This window comes from Lissotriton vulgaris, chromosome 9 (assembly GCF_964263255.1).
Source record: "Lissotriton vulgaris chromosome 9, aLisVul1.2, whole genome shotgun sequence".
NCBI lineage: Eukaryota > Metazoa > Chordata > Amphibia > Caudata > Salamandridae > Lissotriton > Lissotriton vulgaris.
Genome location: NC_141697.1, coordinates 384,850,633 through 384,874,629, shown reverse-complemented (window position 1 = coordinate 384,874,629; position 23,997 = coordinate 384,850,633).

Genomic DNA, 23,997 nt, shown 5'->3' with positions numbered 1-23,997 from the left:
GTGAAAACCCGGGTTTTTTTTTTCCCCCCGGGTCCAATGATTACACTACTATGGTGCCAAATACTAATGTTGTCCGGTCCCAGTCCGGCCCAGGCCTAGCAGTAGGCCTCCCCATTGGTATCCTAAAAGAATATCAAGCTGAGTCAGTTGCGGGATTTATGGCCTTCCCACTCGAAATGAAATGATCCCTCCCAGTTAAATCACGGTGTCAACTGTACTAGAGCATATTCTAAAAGGCTTTCTCAAACCATGGTGGATATGAGGACAAAAAAAAAAAAAAAAAAAAGGTGTCACAGATATTAGAAGAAAACCAAAGACCTAACTATTTAATTTTCTGGGGACACCATGTAAAGTTAGTAGAATCAAACATACTGATAACATGAATCATTTATTGGCAAAATCTCTGTTTTGGAGAAATGTAATTTGTATCCGGAAACTTGAGAGAATTATGAAATTTCTTGTAGAAAATGTGGTAGAGATGAAATAGGGTCAGACATGTAAATAAGAATATCGTCTGCATATGCAGATAGTTTAATGTGATTGGATTTTAGTTTAAAACCAGAAATCTGAGAATTATTTCTGAGTCATTGAAGGAAAGGTTCCAGGTATAACAAAAAGAGTAAAAGGGAGAGGGGACATCCTTGGCGTGTACCACTTTGAAAACAAAAATAAGGAGAGAAGAGACTGTTCACAAATACACATGTTTTCAGATATGTGTAGAGCAATTTAACTTATGAAATAAACTTGGGACCAAAACCAAACCATTGTAAAGTATGCGTCATAAATTCCCAATTAATCCGGTCAAAAGCTTTTTCAGCATCTAATAATAGGGCTGCTAGGGGAGAGGAATATTTTTTGCTGAGAGAGAGAATATTAGAAAACATTCTGGCATTATCAGAAACTAAACGACCTTTGGCGAAACCAGTTTGATCTGGAATGATAAGAGTGGGAATTACATTCTCCAATCTTGTGGCTAAAATGTTAGTAAAAAAATTGCAATCATAGTTGATTAAGGATATTGGGCAAAACTTCTTACAGAACGAAGGGTCTTTATTGGGTTTAGGAATAACAATAATAAGGGCTTCTAAAAAAGAAGCCTTAGAATTGAATAAAAATGAATTAAAAAGTTCCAGTAATTTAGGAGCAAAAATGGAAGAAAAAGTGGAAAATAATTCTACTGAAAAACCATCAGGACCAGGGGCTTTGGATATTTTCAGGGACTTAATAGCATCAGAGATTTCTTGGAGAGAGATATCTTCCTCAAGAGAGAGGTAAAAATATCAGGAGAGGAGGCAGGTTTGGGAATATTTTGGAAAAAAGATGTGAAATCTCCTTTAGTTGGGTTAGTGGTTTCTGTGTATAAGTTATTATAATATCGCTGAAAAGTGGCACTATTATCCGAATCAGAGGAGAGGAGTTGATTATTTATTTCTGAATGGATAGGGCCAATATTTTTGCATTCAGACTTGATTTTTAAATAGTTTGCCAACATTTTCCCAGCATTATTTTGGCCCCCATGATATTTGGATTTGATTTTAAGGAGGATGTTGCAGGCATCCACTGTGGCAAGTTTGTTTAGAGTGGATTTAGCTTTAATTAATTCTTGTAATGAGGAGAAGGATTTAGAGGAGAAATATTTATGTTCCAAGGTTTTAATGAGAGCAAGAGTGTCTTCATATTCTTTACTCAACAATTTTTTCTTCTTAAAAGAGTAAGCAATTGTAAAGGCTCTGAATGATGCTTTAAAAGCATCTCAGTTATTGTGTATTGATGTATCTAACGAGTTATTAAGTTCAAAGAATTCCTTAATAAAAGTGTTCGCTTCTGAAATAAAGGTAGGGCCAGATAAAAGATAATTATTAAATCTCCAGCGACCTTGTTTGAGAGGTGTTAGGGATATATCAATATATGTGGAAACAGGTGCATGGTCAGAGATGAAAATTTAACCAATTTCAGATGATTGGAGACAAGGTAACAGTGATTTGGAAAGTAAAATATAATCAATACGAGACCTTGTGTGGTGAACAGGAGAGAAAAAGGTAAATTAAGAGGCATCAGGATTACATGTTTTCCTCGAATCAAATAAAGGACAAGAGAAAATAGCTGATTGGAAGAATTTGTGGATCTTATCAGGTTTAAATTTATAATTTTTGAAATTATGACAGAGAAAGGATCTAACCAATTATTGAAATCACCACCAATCATCACATTAGGATTATAGATAGACATCAATTTCATTTTTATAGTATGCCTAAAAACTGGGTCAGGTTTCACCGGACCATTCACATATTGATTTTTAAGTAGAGATTTGTAATCCTTGCATTAAGGTATTTGAGATTCATCACCAGTCTGAACCCTCCCTTAACCTTGGGCACCACATGAGTTATGGAGTAGTAACCCCATATCCAATCTTTTAGGAGTACTGGCATTGCAGCTCTTAAATCTCTTCCTACAAAGCCTTACACCTGCATGGGGCATTGGGACCACGTCTATGAACTACACAAATGTCAGAGAAGCAAATTTGATGTGATCTGAGTTTGATACCATCAAAAATCAATGGGTCTCTAAAGATAAATTACAAGAAGTGCAGAACCGGCTCTAATGGTCCCTCATCTGCACCTTTGGTAGTGAAGGAATATATGGTCAGGACTGCTGTTTTCTGGGAAATGGAGGCTGACAATGAGGATTCTCACATTTGATGTCAGCAGACTTATAATGTCTCTCAGTTGAGTTGTAAGATCACAATCCATGATGAGAGGGAGAAAAAGAAGGCACCTGGTTCACATTTTGAATAATTTGGAAATTGAAAAGCAAATCTTCAGTTCTCAAATGCCTTCTCAACCATATCCACCAGAACCTTTGACTATGAAAAGGCATTGGAAGATGCAGCTCCTCTAGCTGAAATTCATTAAGGGTGGACGGAGTTGGAGGAGTGCCACTATGCGGAGTTCCACTGAGTTGAAAATAAACTCAGTAGACCTCCGCTCCGCTTCCCTCCACCTACAATATAAATTTAAAAAGTAGGAAAGAAACAGTTACCTGGCGTCTCCGGGCTGCCCTCCTCCTCACCGTGGTCTCCTCCTCGCCGTCCGCCATCCTCGCTGGTCGCAAACCCCTACGTTGTACGTCTTGCGAGGCCTGCACATGCGCACCCATGTGCAGTCCTCCCAAGACATACAAACTAGGGTTTGTGACCGGCGAAGACGGCGGATGGCAAGCACGAGAAGAGACAACGGCAAGGAGGAGGGCAGCCCCGGGACGCCAGAGCACTTGTTTACTTCCTACTTTGGGCATGGTTAGGCAGGGGCTGACTCCGTTCCTCCGCGGAGTCGAAGTTTTACCTGAACTCCCCATTCCCAACTGAGAGAGGGGTTAGCGACACTCCAAAAACTCTGCCGGCGGTTCGGAGTTTGACCCCCAGAGTTAGAATTCATATGCTATTGTGGACGCATATATTCCTTGGAACAGCCATTCCCCATTCCCCACTAAAGGTTGCCCGACTAATGGAATCAAAGGTGATATCAGCCAAGTAATACACTTCTTGTGCCAAAAGAAAAGGAGCCTTGGTGCATTCTAGCTCATCATATCAACTTTACTTTAAATCTATCTTTTTAGACTTTGCTAAATAACAATTATACACTGAGGACCTTATGCTTAATTTGGAACTTGCATACTGCTTCAACCTTTCGATTCACAGAATTTTATAGTCATATCTTCAGCAGCTATAGAAACTATATAAGCCAAATTTAGAAACCTATAGGTCACTGGAACAGAATTTGCAAAACCCAACTCCTCTCCATCTAAAGGAAATATCTTATATAGAAATCTAGGCATGATGCATTTGTAGAGTCTTTTTATTCCTGGTAAGCTGACATTTCTCATATAGTTATGTAAGGGAAAATATATAGTGCAAGGGAGATCATGTTTGTCATACTCTCCATTTTTTTAATCTTACTACTACAAAACGCAAATTAACATTGTCCCACACTTGACACAACACTGATTTTAGTTGTTTTTTACACATGAAATTGGAGTGTGTTCCTAAGTCAAGGGCCTCCTCCATGTTCATATCAGGAGAAGAGTAGTCTCTTTCATTTCTGTCAGCAGCCACAACATTCACTGCTTCCTATCAATCATGGCCTGCACTTCAGCAAGCAGCAAACTGGGTATTCACCATGTGAACTTTGTAATTCTCAACTGTTGGTTCTGCAGAGGCAAGATGCAAGATCTGAAGCTTGGTCCAAACTTCCCACACCCACCAATATCAGCCCAACAGTGTAAAAGCTAACATGGTAGAATTGGGGGAGGAGGAGAAATAATAAGGAAAGGGAGAAGGGAAGACATGTCACCAACACGCATCAGGTATGGATATTCATGTTGGATGGTCCTTATGTGATTCCTGTGATGGAGATCCGGTTATATGTATTAAAATAAGCATGTGGGAGGAAAATAGCACTGAGATCCAATTCATGTAATACTAAGGGATAACCACCTGTGGAAAGCCCTCTTCCGCTTTGGTATTTTGGCATCAGTAAACAGGGTCAGTAGAGTATGTCTATAGGGAGAGGATACGTAATATGAGCTTATTACTTAGAACAACAAGACACAGCAATCAAAGCGGTATATAGTATAACTAACCTAAGAGAGGTTTAGCATGGAATCCAAGTAGGCCTCAACTTTTATATATCTAGTAAAACTAGGTGAAAACCCAAAAACCGTAATTCTCCCGGAAAGGATAAGAAAAAACACATTTTCAGGATACTAATAATTTGTATATATCTCTTACTTATAGCCATCAAGCAATGTCAGTAAGGGAGCAGAATCTCCATACACCAAGGAGACTATTTCAGATTAGTACAGTGTTTAATTCATGCACAGCAACATAAATGTCACAACTTAGTATTGCGTTTGTGAATGATCAATTTCTTTTCTTTTGTTTTGCAGGAAAGATCATGAAGGCCCCGAGTCGTCTAGTGAACCACCGTAATTAGGAGGAAAGTGAAGGCCCCCACAGCATTGGGTGAACTGCCATAATTAGGAGAAGAGAGAAAGCCCCCACTGCTTTGGGCAAACCGCCGTAAATAGGAGGAGAGTAAAGGCCCCCGCAGCATCTGGTGAATCACCGTAATAGGAGGAGAGTGAAGCCACCACAGAGTCGGACAAAAGCAGCGGTAAAGAACAGGATTCCCGTGCGAGAACTCCAAAGATGTCGGAGCCAGCCGGAAGGAAGCCAGGTAAGCAAAGAGAGACAGGACGGGAGACACGTATGCGTCAACTAGAATGCAAAGCACTTTTTCCGTCCTTCTCAGCATCTTTTGATTCTGGCCTGCTCTGCCCCTTGAACACACGTGATTGGGAGTAGAGCAAGTCTGACAGTATAGCCCTTCCCCCCCCAGAATACCCTCCCACTGGTTTGGGTTTATTCGCATAGCGTCTGTGGAACAAACACAACAGTTGAAGGGCATGGACATGTCCAGCAGGTTCCCACGTACGGTCCTCCAGACCATACACTTTCCAATTAACCAGATACTGCAAACAATGTCTCACTGTACAAGAATCCACAATAGCCTCTACTTCATATTCAGAGTCGTCATCGACCAAATTGGGGTGGAAGGGTTTGAACAGGTAGATTTGTACCCTGCACCACTTGTTTCAATAATGACACATGAAAAACTATGTGGCTATTGAGAGAGGAAGGGAAGTCCAACTTCATGGCAACCAGATTGATTACATGTATGATGATATAAGGACCTCTGCTTCCCTTCACTGCTATGGTATGTGTGGACAAACGCACACTGTCTTCCATGGCATAGTCGGGGGACTGTCGGTGATGGAGATCTGCAGCCTCCTAGTACATCCTTTCAACTTTGTTAAGGCTCATTTGCAACTTGTAAACAAGACAGTGAAAAGGCTGTCTATAGTGGAAGACAAGTCAGCCCCTAGAGAAAGGGCCCATGGATGGTTTGTCCTGCAGAGCTACGCCAGGCCATTTCCACAATCCTATTTAGGCGCTGGATTAAACAGGAGAACAAAAGAAAAATATCTTCTCTTCTGAATGGGCATTTAACCAATCTTGCAGCACCTCCCCCCTTGGAAACAATTATTGATATTAACCCACTGCTGCTTATGTGAGAAAGTGGAAGAGAGTGTTTACACCAATTATGTATCTGCGGGGAACTGCAACTTGAACGCCCACTGCTACTGAAACCCATCTTCAAAAACAAGGTGAGAAGAACCCACAGACAAGCAGTGAAGGAATGCCTTGGAAGTGGAGACGTACAGCTGGTGTGTCGCTTTGCATGATTTATAGAGGCGGCAGGGGAAAAAATTCAGCGAATAAGCGTCCAGCAGTCACAGCAAATAAAATGAACCTCACAGTGTCCCTGCTCAGTGAACCATATGTACTCAGACCAAGGTCCCTCCACCTCAAACCCTATAAGCAAGCCACACACCCTTCTTTTTCCCACCCTGAACACCCCCTCCAATACCAAGAACTTCCCCCCAAGTTGTTTGCGACCTCTAAGCCTCATCCTCCCCACATCTGGGCTTCGACACAGCCACTTGGGATATTGGAATGATCAGGACCCGACAACACAAACCAGAGCACAACACCCAATAGCAAAACTCCCTTTTGGCTGTGCATAAGATCAATTGAGTAAAGCATTGTGTCTTACTTCTACAAAGCTTCAAACCTGGATCTGTTACTTATTGAAACAGGCCCCCACGCACACTGTCCCCTTCGTTATTCCTTTTATGGTAAACACATCATTTTAAAACTTTATAACTTATCGTTATGGCTTTTCAACAAACTAAGAGACTTGAAGTCATCCTTCTACATTTATAATACACCAGGCACTTTACGTGATCGCCATATGCAAACTTTAGGAAAAAATATGTTTAAGGTCAATAATGGAGTTCGTACTTACCTTGTTAAATTTTGCACATTGAACCAAACATTAGAGGCTTCATTTCTCAAGCTACTAAGTAAGACTGAATCTTGTTTGACAACTTAAGCTACTAAGGCACCCAGTACTCCGTAATAATATTCCAGGAGTAACTCATTTTGTACACTGATCGAAACGAATGATAACTTAAGTTAGTAATGTACCCAAGACTACAGTCTAATATTCCAGGACCGAAGTAATTCATTTGACACACTGATCAAATCGTTAACTAGTTGCAAATTTGTATACCTAATTAGTTTAAACAAATATTTTATGCCCGATCACAAAATCAAAGCTTTAGACTTTTTATTGTTTAATATTAAGCAGGACTAAATGTTTTATGATATGCTCTGCGATCTTTTAATGACGGATTTCACTGAATTATGCTTTTTATGTAAAAATTGTAAAGTTTTTATTAACTAAACAATAACACTTACTTACTTTGTTTAGGCTTATTTTGGCTATCTTTTGTGTTTCATGAAGGTGGTTTACAAATTCTAGGGCAGCAGTGGTAAATGTGGAAACAGGCGGAAGCAATAGTACGCAACGAGTATGAAATCGTAAATTATAGTAAAAAGGAGAATATGAGAATCCTTCCCATTATTAAAAGCAAACCCAGCAGCCCAGAAAAATGTATCCCAATCAGCAGTTGAAAGAAGCAATTGACACCTTAGATGTTGTTCTAAACATTGATTCACTCTTTCTGTCTTACCATCTGTTTGAGGATGATGGCCAGACGAAAGAAGCACATCAATGTGGAAGAAGGACCCCAACCCCTTCTAGAATTTAGATACCAACTGGGGATCTCGGTCAGGTACAATAATAGATGGAAGACCATGTAATCTTACTATGTGTTGTGGAAATATGGTAGCCAACTCTTTAGAGGTAGGCAATGTTTTCAAAGGAATTAAGCGTGACATTTTGGCCAACATATCCACAGCTACAAGAACAACAGTAAACCCTGAATAGTTTTTGGTAATTCTACATTAAAACCCATGGAGATGGAATGCCATTGAGTGGGGGTGTTGGCATGGGTGGCAGCTTGAACCTGATGCCAACGTTTGCTCTGAGCACAGACATGACATTGTTGAATGTACTGCTGAAACATAGTGTGCCACCGAAAGGTTGTTCTGAGGAGTTCAGTGGTTTTCTTGTAATCTGGATGTCCTCATATCAAGTTACAGTAGCACCATTCAACAGGTTTTGTGGGAAGCACCAAACCCCCTTGGATATACAGAAGATCTTGTGCCCTTATTCCACTGTGTTTCTGTTCCAATTGCTCAACTTCTCTACAATCTTGTGCCTGTAGCACCTCCCTCAAATAAGCATCTTTTGAACATACAGCCAACAAAATGCGTTCTTGTGCTATGCTAAGGGGATGTTCTCTGGAATTTACTTCTTCTTCATAGCCATATCGGAATAAGGCTTACCATGTTTTTCATCTGTCTGAAACTGTATAATTAAATCAGAGTTGCTGGAATAGTTGCTGCATAGAAAGAGCTCTAGCTGCCTTTAAGAACTGTAGGCTACTATGGTTAGTTAAAACGGTCAGTTTATGCAAAGCGCCCAACAAATATTGGTGCCTCTCTGCAAATGCACGTTTTATTGCTAGCAATTCCCTATCTCCCACAGGATGGTTTTGTTCTATGGGGTGCAATTTATTGGAATAGAAAGCCACAGGATGTAAATGTACAGTTTCTTTGTCTCTTTGTGACATAACCCCAGTGGTAACCTGAGATGCATCTGCTTCCACTAGAAATGGTTGGGATGAATCAGGATGTTTTTAAACAGAGACAGTAATGAAAGCATTTTAAAGTTCAGTGAAGGCTTTTTCTGCTGTAGAAGACCAGCAAAAGGAAAGTGTTTTTTTCAACAGCTTAGTAACGGGGGTTGCCAGAGCCTCAAAACGATCAATAAAACACATATAGAGGTAGGGGTGGGCAGAACTTGCTAAATTCACTTTCGCAAACTATCGCAAAAAGTTTAAAAATCTTGCGGTATTTTCTGTGTGATCGCGTTGAAAAATGTCTCGCTAACTTACCCATGCGGTCGCTAATGGGTGTGTCCATCTTGTTTTTAATTGTCCCGCCTGCTTGTGCTGCTTACTTCCTGTTCAGGGTCGTGCAATGCATGCTCGCGCCCGTTCGTGTTACGTATTTCCTGTTCGGGAATGCTTTTATGTGTTCGCGCCTCTTTTAGCGTGGTCGGGGAGAAAATATTGCACGTACTTGCGCACGTGGTCACAATGGGCACGGCCATCTTGTTTTTCACTTTATGATATGGTTCTGGGGCCTGCTTTTGAATCCTCCCTTTATCTTTTCAATCCTTACTTTCTAGAAACTTGTTTAAAAACTTTTTTACTTATTATTCATATTATTTTCCTGCTTTTATATTTTAGTTTTTTGTCTACTTTTTGTGTGTTTTTAGCTACTTTTTCTATTGCCTGCTATTTTCATTTCCTTTACTTACTTTTTAAATTTATTCCGGCCCCATCTCACTCTCTCCAGAACCATGTCAAAGGGTAGGGCTCGCTGCAGCCAGAGCCTCGACCGCCTTTCTTGTGGAAGGCGGCGCCCACAAGGGGTGCAGGCACGGGCCTTATTTGGGGAGGTGGAGTTGGCTGCACTATTTTTCTTTGTGCAGCGCCACCTCCCCTCAACCCTAGCAGCAGTTGGCAGGCCTGGGTCCGGATACGGGCTCCGGGACCATCGACAGCGGTGGGGGAAGGTGCGCCGGGCAGTGTTCCGCTGCTCTGGGTTCCGGCGCACCCAGGCGCAGTTGACACACGGGTAGTCAGACATCCTGGACCGTGAGCAGGACCTGCTGGATCTGCTAGGAGTGGAGGTCCCGGGTCTTGGTGAGTTACTATTTAATTATTACTAATTTGTGTCTGTTCTTCTGCTCTGTGTTATATATTGCAAATATCTTTTTATTATGCCAACCAGCTAGAATGTTGCTGGTTACATTCCAGGTGAATTACGTTTAAAAGTCTTCTGAGATTGTTATGACACAGGTGCTCGTCTGCGCAACTACTAATCTTACTTGTTTGAAACTTTAAGTTTGCGCTCGCTTAGCGTGATTATGTAAGAGTTTATTTTAGAGAAATGAAGTTACGTAATGCTATAGTGACTCTAGTCCTTACTTTGTCCTGTCACTAAGAGATAGGGGCAGATTGATACTAAGGTTTAGTTATTTTGTATGAGTTTGTAATTTTTTAGTGGTATGCATGATGCCCCCATCAGTTACGTCACGTGCTGCTATTACCCCGTCTTTATTAGAACCTTTTCTAGTTTGTTCATTGAGTGGTGGTAATAGGATTAGCACTAGCAGAACATCAGCATGAATCAATCGACCAAAAATGTTGTGTATACAAAAATGTAGTCATGTGTCCTCCTTTTGACCATATGCATTGTTAAGGACTAAAAGAAGTGGAAATGCATACTTAATGTAAAATTGGCACGCCTGGAATAGGTGGGCTAGGTCAGGTGGTACGTCGTACTTAGGCTTAGTAAGTATTCTGGAATCAGAATGGAAGACCGGATTAGTGTTGATAAATAGTAAGTAGTCGATCCGCGAATCCTCCGATACTACTTGTTGACCAGATGAGATCGGTCAATTTAGTTATTGCAATTGTTGTTTACATAAGTGTTTTTTGACCGTTCTTTGAAAATATTTTATTTATTTGGCACCATCCATCAATGTTTGTCTCTTTTTTATATCTTTCCTGTTCAGCACCCAGGGGCAGGCAGACAGGGAGGACACAGTTGGCGGGAGAACAACACCAGGAGGACACCAACGAGGGCTCCTCTGATGGCCCTAGTAAATCTTCTTGTTTTTAATAATAATTCTTATTCTATAACTTTTACTGCACCTTATTTTCCCCGAACTATTGTTTCTGTTTCTGAATGCTATTTGTTACCAACAATTATCCTTCGATCTGTACTGTTTCGAAAATCTTGTTATCCCTTCCTCTGCAATGATGACTCTCTGTACTACTACTACTAGTCTGTCTGTACTGTAGTAGCTAAGCTTGCCCAGTTGGCCACTCTTTATTTAAAAGGTTGTAAATAAAACTCAGATTCACCAGTAGCTCTAGCCATTGAATCCAGTCCTTTGGGTCATCCTCTTGTACTACTTCTAGTCTTATTGATCTTGAGTCTTTCTTAATATTGAGGCTTTGACAATTCACACCAACAAATGCCCAACCAGATGTATTACTATTTTGATATGATAAGACATACTACTACTACTGTTTTGCACATACAGACCTTTGCACAATAAAATAGGATGTTGGTGATGGGAGGTTGGACCTTCCTCGCACACCTCAATTTGAAGTTCAGAACCCACCACAATCCCCTGCCCGACTAGTTATAGTAGTGTCTTGTCATAACTATTAACTCTCCGATCCCTCCCCCCAAGATACCCAACAAGTAGACAACCCAGAACATAACACACCCAACCTCTCAGTCGTGGAAGCAATGCACATGCATACCCTTCCTTTCGCCCGCTCACTCATGTAAGTCCACACCAAATACCACCAAGTCTATGTAAGTTCAACATTTTTATTTTTAATTGACAAGCTCTGTACGTTGATCTATAATGCAGAACCAGCAGGAAAATCAATAACATTGAAACAATAAAAACATTGTTACACTTACTTACAGTTGGTAAATAAATCATGATAACTGAACAGTGGTGGAAGTACCACCATCCCCTAGGTAGGAATATAGTTTATAAATGTATAAATGAAGATCTGAGGTAATTCCCGGTACCCCTCACCTTAGAAGAACCTAGTACTGGTAGTTGTTCCATCATAAGCTCTGCAAAGCTCTAGTTCGTAGAAGGGAATCTTCCGTCTGTAATGCGAAAAATGAAATAGTGCACGTTAGTATATTGCAAGCATTTCTCAGATGTGCCAAAAAGTAGCATTTATGGATAAGCAATATGGACTAACAGTACACCAGAACTTCATAAAAAAGTGGCTTGTTAATGTTTTGGTTGACCGCTTGCACGCAGCGCTTAGACAGTAGCAGTATGAGGTCAGGTGGGCTCAAATGTGTCTTATACAACAAGCTGCAAGGTAACGTCACATGTGCAAAAAATAAAAGACACAAAGGTAAAATGGTTGCATGGCTCCGGCTAACTAAGCAAAGGCTAGAATGACCTTAGGGACCATATATAACTACTAGTGTCTACTCTACTACTACCTGATGATTTATACTAGTGGTGTATGTTGTATACTATTAACTCATTTTTCAATCTTGCTACTGACCAATAGGGGGAGGTGTATATGATGCCTAAAAAATGTGTAATGTTTTCTACCATTGCCGGGGCTAATGGCGGTGAAGGCGACGCGGAGGGGGAGAATGCGGCAGTTGCCGATACCGATGGAGCGATAGGGGTAGTGCCAGCACCAGTTGCGGCCGGCGTTAAGTTAGATTCATAATCCTTAACTATTGATATTACACTCACTGCAAGGGTGTACTGTATGTGTACTGTACTGTTGAGATTTTTAGGGCCCCGGCCATTAGGATGTCACCGCCGACCCCGCAGGGGCAAACCTCCCGCCATCCCTGTCGAAAAGACCCCCCACCATATTAAAATGGCTGGGGGGTCCGCGGCGGATAGAAACCGCCCACCGATTTTCCACACAGCCGACATGTCGACCGGGCGGAAAAGTGTTCAATATGGTGGCGGTGTCTGAAACACACCGCCAGCCATATAATCTGCATTTTGGAATGCCTTTCCATGGTGATGCGGAGTATGCTTGCGGGCCCCTATGGAGGGTACCTATTCTATGGTACCCCTCTGCCTTTCAAAGCACAACGTGGCAGGCTCCGCACGGGGCCTGTCACATTGTGCTTGGAAAAGCACAACATGTATTTTTAGCAATGCGGCGGGCGGTGCTTTCGACACCGCCTGCCACAATCTTAAAAATACGGGATGTGCCCGCCACTGTGGCGGGCGCATCCTTCCTAATTGTCCCCACGGGACCCCCGCCCTTATGGCGGGCGGTCCCTTTTTAGCGTGAGGATGTCTGTGAGGATGTCCGTCCGCCATCCTAATGATGTCCTAAGTAAGTAAGAGTTGTTGTGAACGTTTGAAGAGTGAAGACACCCTTTAATTGGCATAGAGGCGGGAGTATTGAGTAACTAATGGCCTCATCTATCTGTGATTCCAACTTCGCTTTGAAAGTTTTATGGAGAAGACTAAAAGTCAGATCAGATTACCCGGTGTTCAACTAAAATGTGAAAGATGGGTGGAAGGTAGAAGGACAGGCGATATTTAATATTTATGACTGACAGACAGAAGGATACATGTGATGCGAGCATGCAAATTGTAAAGGTGGCTGATAGTAAAGAATCTGATGCATGGTTAGTTGAATCATGCCTGAAAAAATAAATCCTGCAAGTGTTAAAGCCCAAGCAATTTGGAGGATAGATAGTAGATACATATGACAAATGTTATGTACTGTGCTTTATAGTGCTACCATGCCACTATGTGTATAATTACCTTGTCTTACTGTTTTTCTAAGAGTATATTTCACAATTGTCTTGTTTTTTCTTTTTGATATACAGGTACTACTTCCAAAGCTGATCGGAAGGAGTTGGCCGCCAAGGCACGGTGCCGCAAGCTGGATGCAATCCAGAGCGAATATCGGCAGCTGGTGGTCTTGGCAGAGGAGGAGGAGGGGACTGCAGCACTTGGAGCCTCCTCCAGTGCCCCGGGCCCCAGCCACTGCCCTCCAGTGGTACGGCGCCACTGCCTTCCCATCTCTGGTGCCCCCCCCACTGTGGTTGCAACTGCCGTGCTCTCAAGCGCCGCATCGCACGTCTAGAGTAGCAAATGCGACTCGTCCTCCAAGCACTCTACACATCATAGACTCCCTGTCTTCTGCCCCTTTTTCAGGTCTCGCTGAGTCAGCGCACATGCGCTGCTCGGAGAGACTTTAGAGGTGACTTTAGAAAGTGCTGCTGGCTGGTGATCAGGTTTCTAGAACTCGCACAGATGTGCACGACGTGCACAGCACTTTCTCACGTTGCGCGCGTGCCTGCGCAACTTCTGTCACCAGTCGTGCATTTCCTTTTATGTCCGCCCACTCCGGGCTCACAGCAAGCTCTGACCCCTTTAAGCGAGGTTATTTAAATGCAGACCAGCCCCTGTGTTTTCCTTCCCTCTCCCGCTGCAGCCCCCAGGGATCTGTGCATTACGTCTGGCAACATTCCCAAACATGTCTACTCCATCCAATCCACAACAGCAAGCTGTTCGTTCCAGCAGCAAGTCCTCCGAAGCACTTCTCTCCCTGCCCGCAGCGTGCACCCGGGCTCACCGGCTAGCCTTTCTTTTTGCTCTCTCTCTCCTCAAGGCCTCCCGGCGCTCTTGCGCATTACTCCGCCAGCTGCAGCAGTCTCGTTCTGTCTGAACAAGCAATAATAACATCATCTGAGAAATCTCCTGACCAGCATTGCAACCGACCTGTCATTATCCTTTCTTGGAAGAGACCATAGTGCTGCTCTTTAACATAAACAACAGACGGATGCCCGTGCACAGTATGTTCGCTGGGGAGCCTTGAGATTACCGTCTCAGGATTATCCCTCCTGGCAGGTTTTGCATCTGCACCCTTTAAACACAGTGTTTAAAAAATTTCCCTCCGTGGGTTTGCGGTAGCCTCAATAACGTTCTGTTCACAGAGATGGGGCTCCTCCTCCACATAGGGCGGCTGCACTATGTACGCGGGGAGGATGTTGAAACTCTTTTCCACACCCTCCCCTAGGTGTCACCGTTAAATTAAAGTGGTGTGGTAGTCGGCTGTTGTATTTTGTGAACCCGCTCGCGCCCCCAGTAGACAAATTCAATTTTGATGTGAAAATCTGCACTTTTATAAATGCCATCCTGTGAGCGGGCTTCGGCCTGGGAAAGGTGCCCGGCTTTGGGGTGGGGGGCACCATTTGCACAATAAAGAGGGGGCTGTTTGATAGACAAGCTTCCCCTCCATCCCTGGTGCCAGGGAGTCACACACCTACGGGCTCATCTACAGACCCCTGGTGATGGCTTCTGTAAACCCCTTCACACCTGCATATCCTACAGGAGATGCAGTAACACAGAGGGGCAGCGACTGCACCTAAACCATGCTTTTTGGCAGGGTACTGCTGCACGTGGTATGTTGCCTGTGGATTAAATCAAGCATACAGGAGTAGTTTATAGAGGTCATATGGGGTTTAGTCAGATTCACAGACTCCCGTGTTTCAGCAGATTAGGTGATTCAGGCGGAAGGTGACAGCGATTTTCCCAGGATCACACACTTTCCCCAAGTGAGAAGCCAGAATTAAATTCTTGTCTCTTCGAGTTTTTAGACAACTTAATCAATTTACCTAATGCAGTCTGGCAGGTTTGACCTACTGACATTTAACGGTTAGCAGGGTTGCAAACTTTACTGCGCCTGGTAATTACCTGGTGCGATAATCATCCTTCCTATTCTAATTACAATCCCTGTGCAAATAGTTGCTTGCCTAGTGTTCACAATTTAACGGGCACTTATAACCAGACCGGTAGTGCCTTGTTAGTACAGATGTAGCATTAAGGCGCTTGTTGAAAACACTATCCCTTGGACAGCTGTTACAACAAGATGGCACACATTCTGCATAATATGCACAGCCTGACACAGCACATCATGTCGAGGTACACATACTTTATCAACACATTTTGTGGCTGTGAACTTTATGGCAAATGTGTCTCTTTGAAATCTGAATGGAGATGTAAGTCATGTTAGTGAATATATTTTATGCTACACAGTCTCATACATCAAAACTGCTGAGTAGCACCTTATGTTGATGACGTGGACTGATACAGAACGCTGCTTGGACTTGGCGAGCAGATGTTAGAGCAACCTTCCGTTTTGGCAAAAAAAGTACAACAAACCCTTAATTTAGCAATCGATTCAATCATCTGGTTTACGTATCGCAGATAACCACCCCATTAAACAATGATCCCCAGTAAAAACACCATGGTCCCTAACATGCAGAAACCATTAACAGCGTCACATGAAACACATTAATGGCCCGATTCATAAAGGCTTCTGTACAAATGTGTGACCTGCAGTGCATTTACAAGTTTTAAAAAAAATTAATGGTTTTAGTTTACAGCGCAACAGCTTCCGATTCATAACATATACATTTACTATGTGGAACTACTACACGGCCATGGACACCTGACACTCTACAATCAAAACATAGTTGAGATGACCCATCCAAGGAAGCCAATTATTTCTCACGCCTGATGGCTCTACCTTATTTGTTCGGCAGCATCGAGAAAAAGAATTCACCTGGGGATCAACCAATTCATTAAAAAAAATTATTTTCAAGGGCCCCAACCCAGTTGAAATTGAAGGGGTTAACTCGTGGAAAGGGCATCCACCAGGAATAGATAGAACTAAAGCAGGTGTGTGCCACTACTGTGGACGTGTTGATAAGCAGTCAGAATGTCTGAGCCCTCCACACACAGGCACACATGCACGCTCTCTCACACTCACACACACACGCAAACTCACACATGCAGGCTATTCTCTCTGTCTCTCCCCCTCTCTCACACAAGCACACATGCACTCTCTCTCACTCTTTCTCTCTCACACACACACAGGCATGCACACATGCACATTCTCTCTCTCACACACACATGCCTTCTCTCTCTCTTTCACACAGCCCACGCACGGACACATGCGTGCTCTCGTACTCTCACATGCATTCACACACACATGCACGCTCTCTCTCCCTCTCTCACACACAGACATACACACACCCACGCTCTTTCACTCTCGCCCTCGCTCTCACACACAGGCACTCACGCACACATGCATTCTCTCTCTTTCTTTGGTGTGTAGTGCTGAAGCACCATTGATTCCTGCTACGCACCCAAGTCATTCATTGGTGGTTTTATTATGATATAAGGACCTCTTGCTCCCTGCCAGGCCTCCAGCACTGGTGGCGTGGTGGGGGTAGTGCGTGGTGTGCAGTGCCGAAGCACCATTGACTCCTGCTGTTTACAGTAAGACCTTCACTGGTGCTTTTAGCTTGACTGTGGTATGTTACAAGGACCCCTTTTCTCCCTTTCAGGCCTCCAGCACTGGTGGTGTGGTGGTGGCAGTGTGCAGTGCCAAAGCACTTTTGACTTCTGCTATGCATGGTAAGGCATTCGCGAGCATGGCAGTGCCTAATCTGAACACCTTCACTGCTCTCTCTTGGAGTACCGAAACACTGCTGTGAATAGTCACAATATGTTCGTGAGTACAACCGCACACATAAACACACACACAACCAAACACACAACAACACACACATAACCACACACACAACCACCCACACACAGACCACATACACACAAAACCTCACACACACAAAACCGCACACACACAACCACACACCGAACAAAACATCCACACACACACCCACAACTGCCCTCACACACAACCACAATCACACACACACAACCACACACACAACCACAACCACACACACAACCACACACATACAACCACATACACACACCCACACACACACAACCACAACCACACACACACACACAGAACCACAACCACACATACAACCACAACCACACATACAACCATACACACACAACCACACACACACAACCACACACACAACCACACCATCAGTGCACACTTTCACCAGGCACAGACACCATCAGTCATCAGTGCACGCTTTCACTGTGAGGTTCCGTGACAATTGTAAGTGGTGTTTTCGACTCACACGAATATGGTCGAGTCTAGTATCTATGAACCGCAAATGACGAGTTTAGCAAGTGTGCGCAGTTTCGCTGTGCTAACTTAAACCGTTCGTTTGTTATGTGGGTTTGTCATCTGTACCCACGGGTTCCATCTTAGATACGGCATCCATTTTGTCTCTTGCCCTCAAGTAGCCAGCGAACGGACGCTGTCCGCCTCGCGACCCTGGGACTCCCAAGATATTTGCGGAAGACACATGTTCTTTGAAAGTGTCTTTATGACGAGGGGGATGCTACTGTAAGGCAGATGGCGCCGCTCGAGGCTCATCTTGCCGCACGGGTTTATTGTCTCAGTTGTGCATCTCATTAGGCACGTCCCTTTGATGCCTGTATCTCGTGCTTCTCGACACTCCCCTTTTACACCCTTTCCGATCTCCCCACTGTCTCCGTCTTCCTCTGCACCTGTCTTCGTTCCTGTTTCGATCTACTTTACTGCTGATTGGAATTTGCTAATGGTGGGAAGATGGGTTTTTACAGTTGGGAACCGCCAAATGTTTCCGCACTTATGTTCCGGATCTTGTGTGTTTCAAAGTGATCTAAGCGACCCCTCTGAGAGCGACTTGTGGGAACCAGGTTGTAAACTATTGTGTATCATGTTATCCTATGGGTAGAAACTGTATAAAAGGAGCGATCCACAAATACAATTTGAAGCAGTCTCCCCGAACTACACTCGATGTACTTCCTGTGACTTCTGTGTTCCCTGCAGTAAATAAACCTTGACTCTTTGACGCCGAAGGAAGTGTCCCGTGTCTCTGTGATTTGTACGCCGGAGCAGGTTACCCACGAAGGTTTCAGGTGTTGTGCCCTGGCACCGCTGGGTCCAAAGAACCCAGTCCTTCAGTTGGCGCCCAACGTGGGGCTGCATCAGTGGTACCGGTCCAAGCCTGACGATCGTGAGGAACTTCGTGTGAAATCTCCGAGGGAAGGTGCACCCCGCTTCATCGATCCTGTTGTCGAAATAAGTGGCCCGAAGACTTTTCCCGCGAAGATTCCCGCCTCCTAACGGCTGCGACGGACTGCTACCCTGACTGTAGACCTGTTTTGGCGCCTGGCGTAGACCTTGGTATAGCGAGACGATTGACGGGCCTTCCTGAGGACGCCATTGATCTTTGAGTTAAGTATTTGTGGGTCGCTCCCAGAGTTCTTGGTTGTAGACACTTTAGCGAGTGTCTTTGTTGTAAACACTTTAGCGAGTGTTTTTGTTGTAGACACTTTAGCGGGTGTCTTTGTTGTACACGCTGTGTGAGTGTTTTTGTCGGTGACACTTTGCTAGCGTACTTTGTTGTTGTTGTATTTGTTTGACGACTGCAGCCGCCAAAGACCGAGGGTTTAGTTCTTTGCTGGGACTTGGTAAATCCCGAAATCCCGTAACCCTTGAAGTTTGTGAAACTCGGCTAGTGTGCAAGATGCCTGGTCGCAGTACTTTGTTCAGTTGCTTTAGACCTTGTGGTGCGGATTCCCTGCTGGAGGACTCGTGTCCGATACCTCCGGTTGGAACTCCTACATATGACTTATATAGCAAACATGGGCTAGGCCCGATTGCTTTTAACGATTATTGGATCAAATATACAAAGAAAGACGGCGATCTTCGTTGGCCACCTCACGGTAGCTTCGAAGCGTCGATCTTAGATAATTTGGAAATAAAGTTGTTCGAACGTAAATCAAGGCCGGCCATGTTTGATGCCTTTCGGTTCTGGCGCAAAGAAGCCCGACAGAAAGAGATCAGACAAAATAAACGTAGTCAGCGAGATACTGTTGCTACTATAGTGAAGAAAGCTGAGCAGTTTCAGCGTGATAAGGAGGATAAGGATAAGGAAGTGTTTGAGAGATTACAGCGTATGTCCATAGACAAATGCTATCCTGTTTTGTCTACGGAGTCGGATAAGAAGGAAGAGGCAGTTGAGGATTCTTTAATGTCCTATCTTATGAAGTCGCCACCTCCGTACGTACAGGGTACCGCAGCTCCTGTGGTCCCTGCCGTACCTGTTCCACCAGTTCCTCAACCTGCACTTGCTCTTCCGACTGTTCCTGCTCCTTTGCCTCTTTCTATTCCTACTGCTCCTCCGCTTCCACATACTCCTGTTCCCGCTACTGCTCACGCTACTGCTCCTGTGTTGTTAACCCCTGTTGCTGCTAACGTCTCTACTCCTTCTCTTGTTAGTCCTGTGTCTTACTCTTCTCCCTCTACTTGTAATCGTGATTCTCCCCTTGCGACAAACTTCTTTCAGTCGCTCGGACCTGTTTTTGGGTCTGCAGGTTCTGATGGTCCACAGAGACGTAGCCAGCTTCCTGGTAATAGAGAACGTGTTGCGCTATACAATATGGCGATGGGTTGGATGATAAACCCTGTTAGAAATCCACCTCGTGTTGTCCTCGAAACGTTTGATCAATTCAACATACCTACTCAGAGATATGTGTTTGATGAAATGTGCAAGTTCTTACATGATCAGATAGCGGCTGTTGCGCCTGACGAGGTGCTGACCGCCCTGTCTGAACTCCGGCTTCAGTTCGCAACTGGACTGATAGTCGATACTAATGTCCGACGTGCTATTGAACGGTTGCTATCTCTTCGTCCCGCTCCTATTCCTCATGCATTGTTCGTTGAGGACATTGAACAACGAGATGGGTCTGGCCAATATCCTATGCGAGAAGTTCCGCCAGTTTGGGTACCCGCTGATAATACTAATGCTAATGCTCCAATACCAGCACATTTCCAGAGAGTGTGGATACACCTCCCTTGGAAACGATCGGAAGTGCTTCAGGTGAAACAAACTTTGCCTGATCCTCGCAAAAATCCTGCGGGGTATTACAAAGAATTATCGCAGCTCGTAGACGCTACGATAATGAATCTGGCCGATATCGACATGTTGTTTGGCAATGTCGTACCGCAACCGGTATGGGCCAAGATTCGTCACCAAGATCACGCGAATGAATTAGGTGGTGATTGGGCTGCCATTACCGCGGCAGACGCTGGACAAGTGGCTGCTACTAAACCCGATCAGTTGATTGAACTTCTTCCCCAGCGAATCATTACGTTAATGAAAACGCTTATGCCAGCTATGAGGGTGAATTGGGACAAGTTGTCAGCCTGCAAGCAGAAGAAAGATGAGAGTGTTTCAGACTTCTTTACGAGGTTCGAGGAAACATTCGTCGATCATAGTGGGCAGGATATGGGTACTGAGGGTGGACAGAGGTTGTTTGTGGATAAATTTGTATCGAACTTATTGCCCGACTTGTGCAATAAATTGAAGAATTCAGAAAGTGCGTGGGCCGTTTCTACCTCAGCTCAGATATTGGCTACGGCACAATATTACGAAAATAGAGAAAAAGAGGAAAATGACCGTGCCGATAAAAAGACGAAAGAGCTGAAAACTAAAGTGTTGTTACAACAAGCCTATCCGCCGCGTTCTAATCAGAATGCGCCTCTGCAGAATAGATCGCAGTCGCAATCAAATCGATCGCAGCCGCGTAATGATTCATCTTTTCAGAGATCTTCGTTGGGGTACAACCAATGTGCTTATTGTAGACAGGAGGGACACATTAAATTCAATTGTCCTGCTTTAAATGACCGTAGTGGTGGTAATTCGTCTAGAGGAGGTCGTGGTGGTGCACAGCACACATCACGTGGTAGAGGTCGTGGTGCTCAGAACGACTGTTCTGATAACTCGTCAAATTCTAATAATTGTTTCGACCAACGTGGATCATCGCAAGGACGATCTGCGCAGTACAATGTAGACGATTATTACGTCGATCAGGGAACTGACGATAGTAATTACTAGGACAGCCAAAGACAAGGAGAGGGAGTGGTATCAGTTCCGGTTGATCAGAGAGGGCCTTACGTCGCAGTTGCTACATCGGGCGTCGTTGAGCCTTTTCTGTTGGACACTGGTGCAGCGAAAAGTTCTATCATGCATTCGAAACTCCCTGGCGCACCTTTGTCTGGCTTAACAAATGTATCTGTTGGATTCTCTGGCGCCCCCGTTAGCAATCCAGTTTCGCGCCCTTTGCCCCTTAAAATTGGGCCTCGTGAGCTCGAAGCTCCGTTGATTTTAACCACTGGTTGTGGTGAAAATCTTTTGGGTCTGGATTTGCTTAAACGCTTGTATGCGACTTTGTATTGTTCTCCTGCGGGTGTAAAGCTTACGTTAGGAGAGAGGGTAGTCTCTCCCATGTACTTGTCCCTCGATAAGCTTCCACCGGAATTGGATTCTCTTCCTGCATCTTTGTGGGCGACGGGTCCAAATGACGTGGGCCTACTTGATATCTCCCCTTATGTTGTTCAGTTGAAATCGAATGTGCGATTGCCACGTATTCCCCAATATCGTATCTCCCTTGATGGTGAACGAGCTTTGTTAGCGATCATCTATGATTTGATCGAGAAAGATGTCATTGAAGAAACTCGGGGAAACGTGTGCAATAGTCCTGTACTGCCCATTCTTAAACGTACTGATCCTACCAAACCGCCTGTTTATCGTTTTGTTATTGATTTACGGGAGGTAAATAAAATTGTGGTTCCTCAATTCCCTGTTGTGCCTGACATTACGGCGCTACTGACTCTGATTCCAGCTACGGCTTCATGGTTTTCGGTGATTGATTTGAAAAATGCGTTTTTCAGCATCCCGATTGCCGAAGAGAGCAGGGACCTTTTCGGTTTCTCTCTTGGTGGACGTAGCTTCCGGTTCAAACGCGCTCCTCAGGGCTACTGTGAAAGTCCATCGATTTACAGTCAAGCTTTGAAGGGTCAACTAGATGCGTTTAGGTTGCCGGTTGGTGCGGCTTTAATCCAATACGTCGACGACTTATTGGTGGCTGCTGATACTCAGGACATTTGCAAAATTGCTACAGTGTCGTTGCTGCAACATCTCTGTGAGTTAAATCACAAGGTGTCACCTTCTAAACTCCAATATTGTTGTCAAGAAGTAACCTATCTAGGTCACTTATTGTCAAAGGAGGGAAGGAGATTGACCCCAGAGAGAATTGCAGCGATTGCGCGCATGGCTGTGCCACAAACCCAAAGAGACGTGCGTGCCTTTCTAGGTATCACATCGTACTGCAGGCAGTGGATTCCTAATTTTTCATTGCTAGCGAAACCATTGGTGGCTCTCACGTGCAAGGATGTTTCGACTCCTTTACCATGGACGGAAGAATGTCAGAAAAGTTTCTCTGAATTACGTGATTCATTGTGTTCGGCCCCTGTGTTAGGTACCCCTGATTACAGCAAGCCGTTCACGTTATATGTTCACGAGAGGGAAGGTTGTGCTTTAAGCGTCTTAACGCAACCTTTTGGTGGTAAGCAACGTCCATGTGCATATTTTTCCTCGACCTTAGACCCAGTAGCTAGAGCATTGCCGAGTTGTTTGAGAGCAACTGCGGCAGCTGCGGTCTCCATCCGACAATCAGCAGGATTGGTCATGGATAATATGCTTACGGTGATGGTTCCGCATGCAGTCGATACTCTTTTGAACCGTACGAAAACTCAGCACTTGACGAGTGCGAGGTTATCTGGGTACGAATTGACGCTCTTGGCAAGCCACATTCAGATAAAACGTTGTAATGTCCTAAATCCGGCAACTTTGTTACCAATTAGTGCAGAGTCAGATGTAGTAGCAGAACATGACTGCTACTTGCGTACAGAGGAGGAAACAAAAGGTCGTGTGGACCTTAAAAACACCCCATTGGAAGACCCGGATGGCATCCTGTATGTGGATGGGTCATGTTTTAAATTGCCGAATGGTGATGTGACTACTGCTTATGCTGTGGTGACATTGAATACTGTTGTTGAGACTGCGAGATTGAATCAGAATTCTGCCCAAGCTGCAGAGCTGATCGCCCTTACTAGAGCATGTGTATTAGCAAAAGGTAAACGTGTGAATGTGTACACCGATAGTCAGTATGCTTTCGGTGTAGCGCATAGTTTCGGACGATTGTGGCGAGAACGTGGTTTCTTGACGTCACATGGCACGAAAATACAGCATGGCCAGCTTGTGAACGATCTTTTGGATGCATTGACTTTGCCTGCTCAAGTTGCAATTGTTAAATGTAGTGCGCATCGTAAGGTGACGGATGATGTTGGTCGTGGTAATGCGTTTGCAGATGAGATTGCTAAGGAGACTGCCCGGAACCTTAGCACTCGAATGTATGTGACGAATTCGGTTAGGTGGCCTACAGAATCAAGTATGTGTGAGAATACTATAGAGAGTGTGAAAGCAATTCAGAATGAGGCCACCGACACTGAAAAGATGAAGTGGAAAGAAAG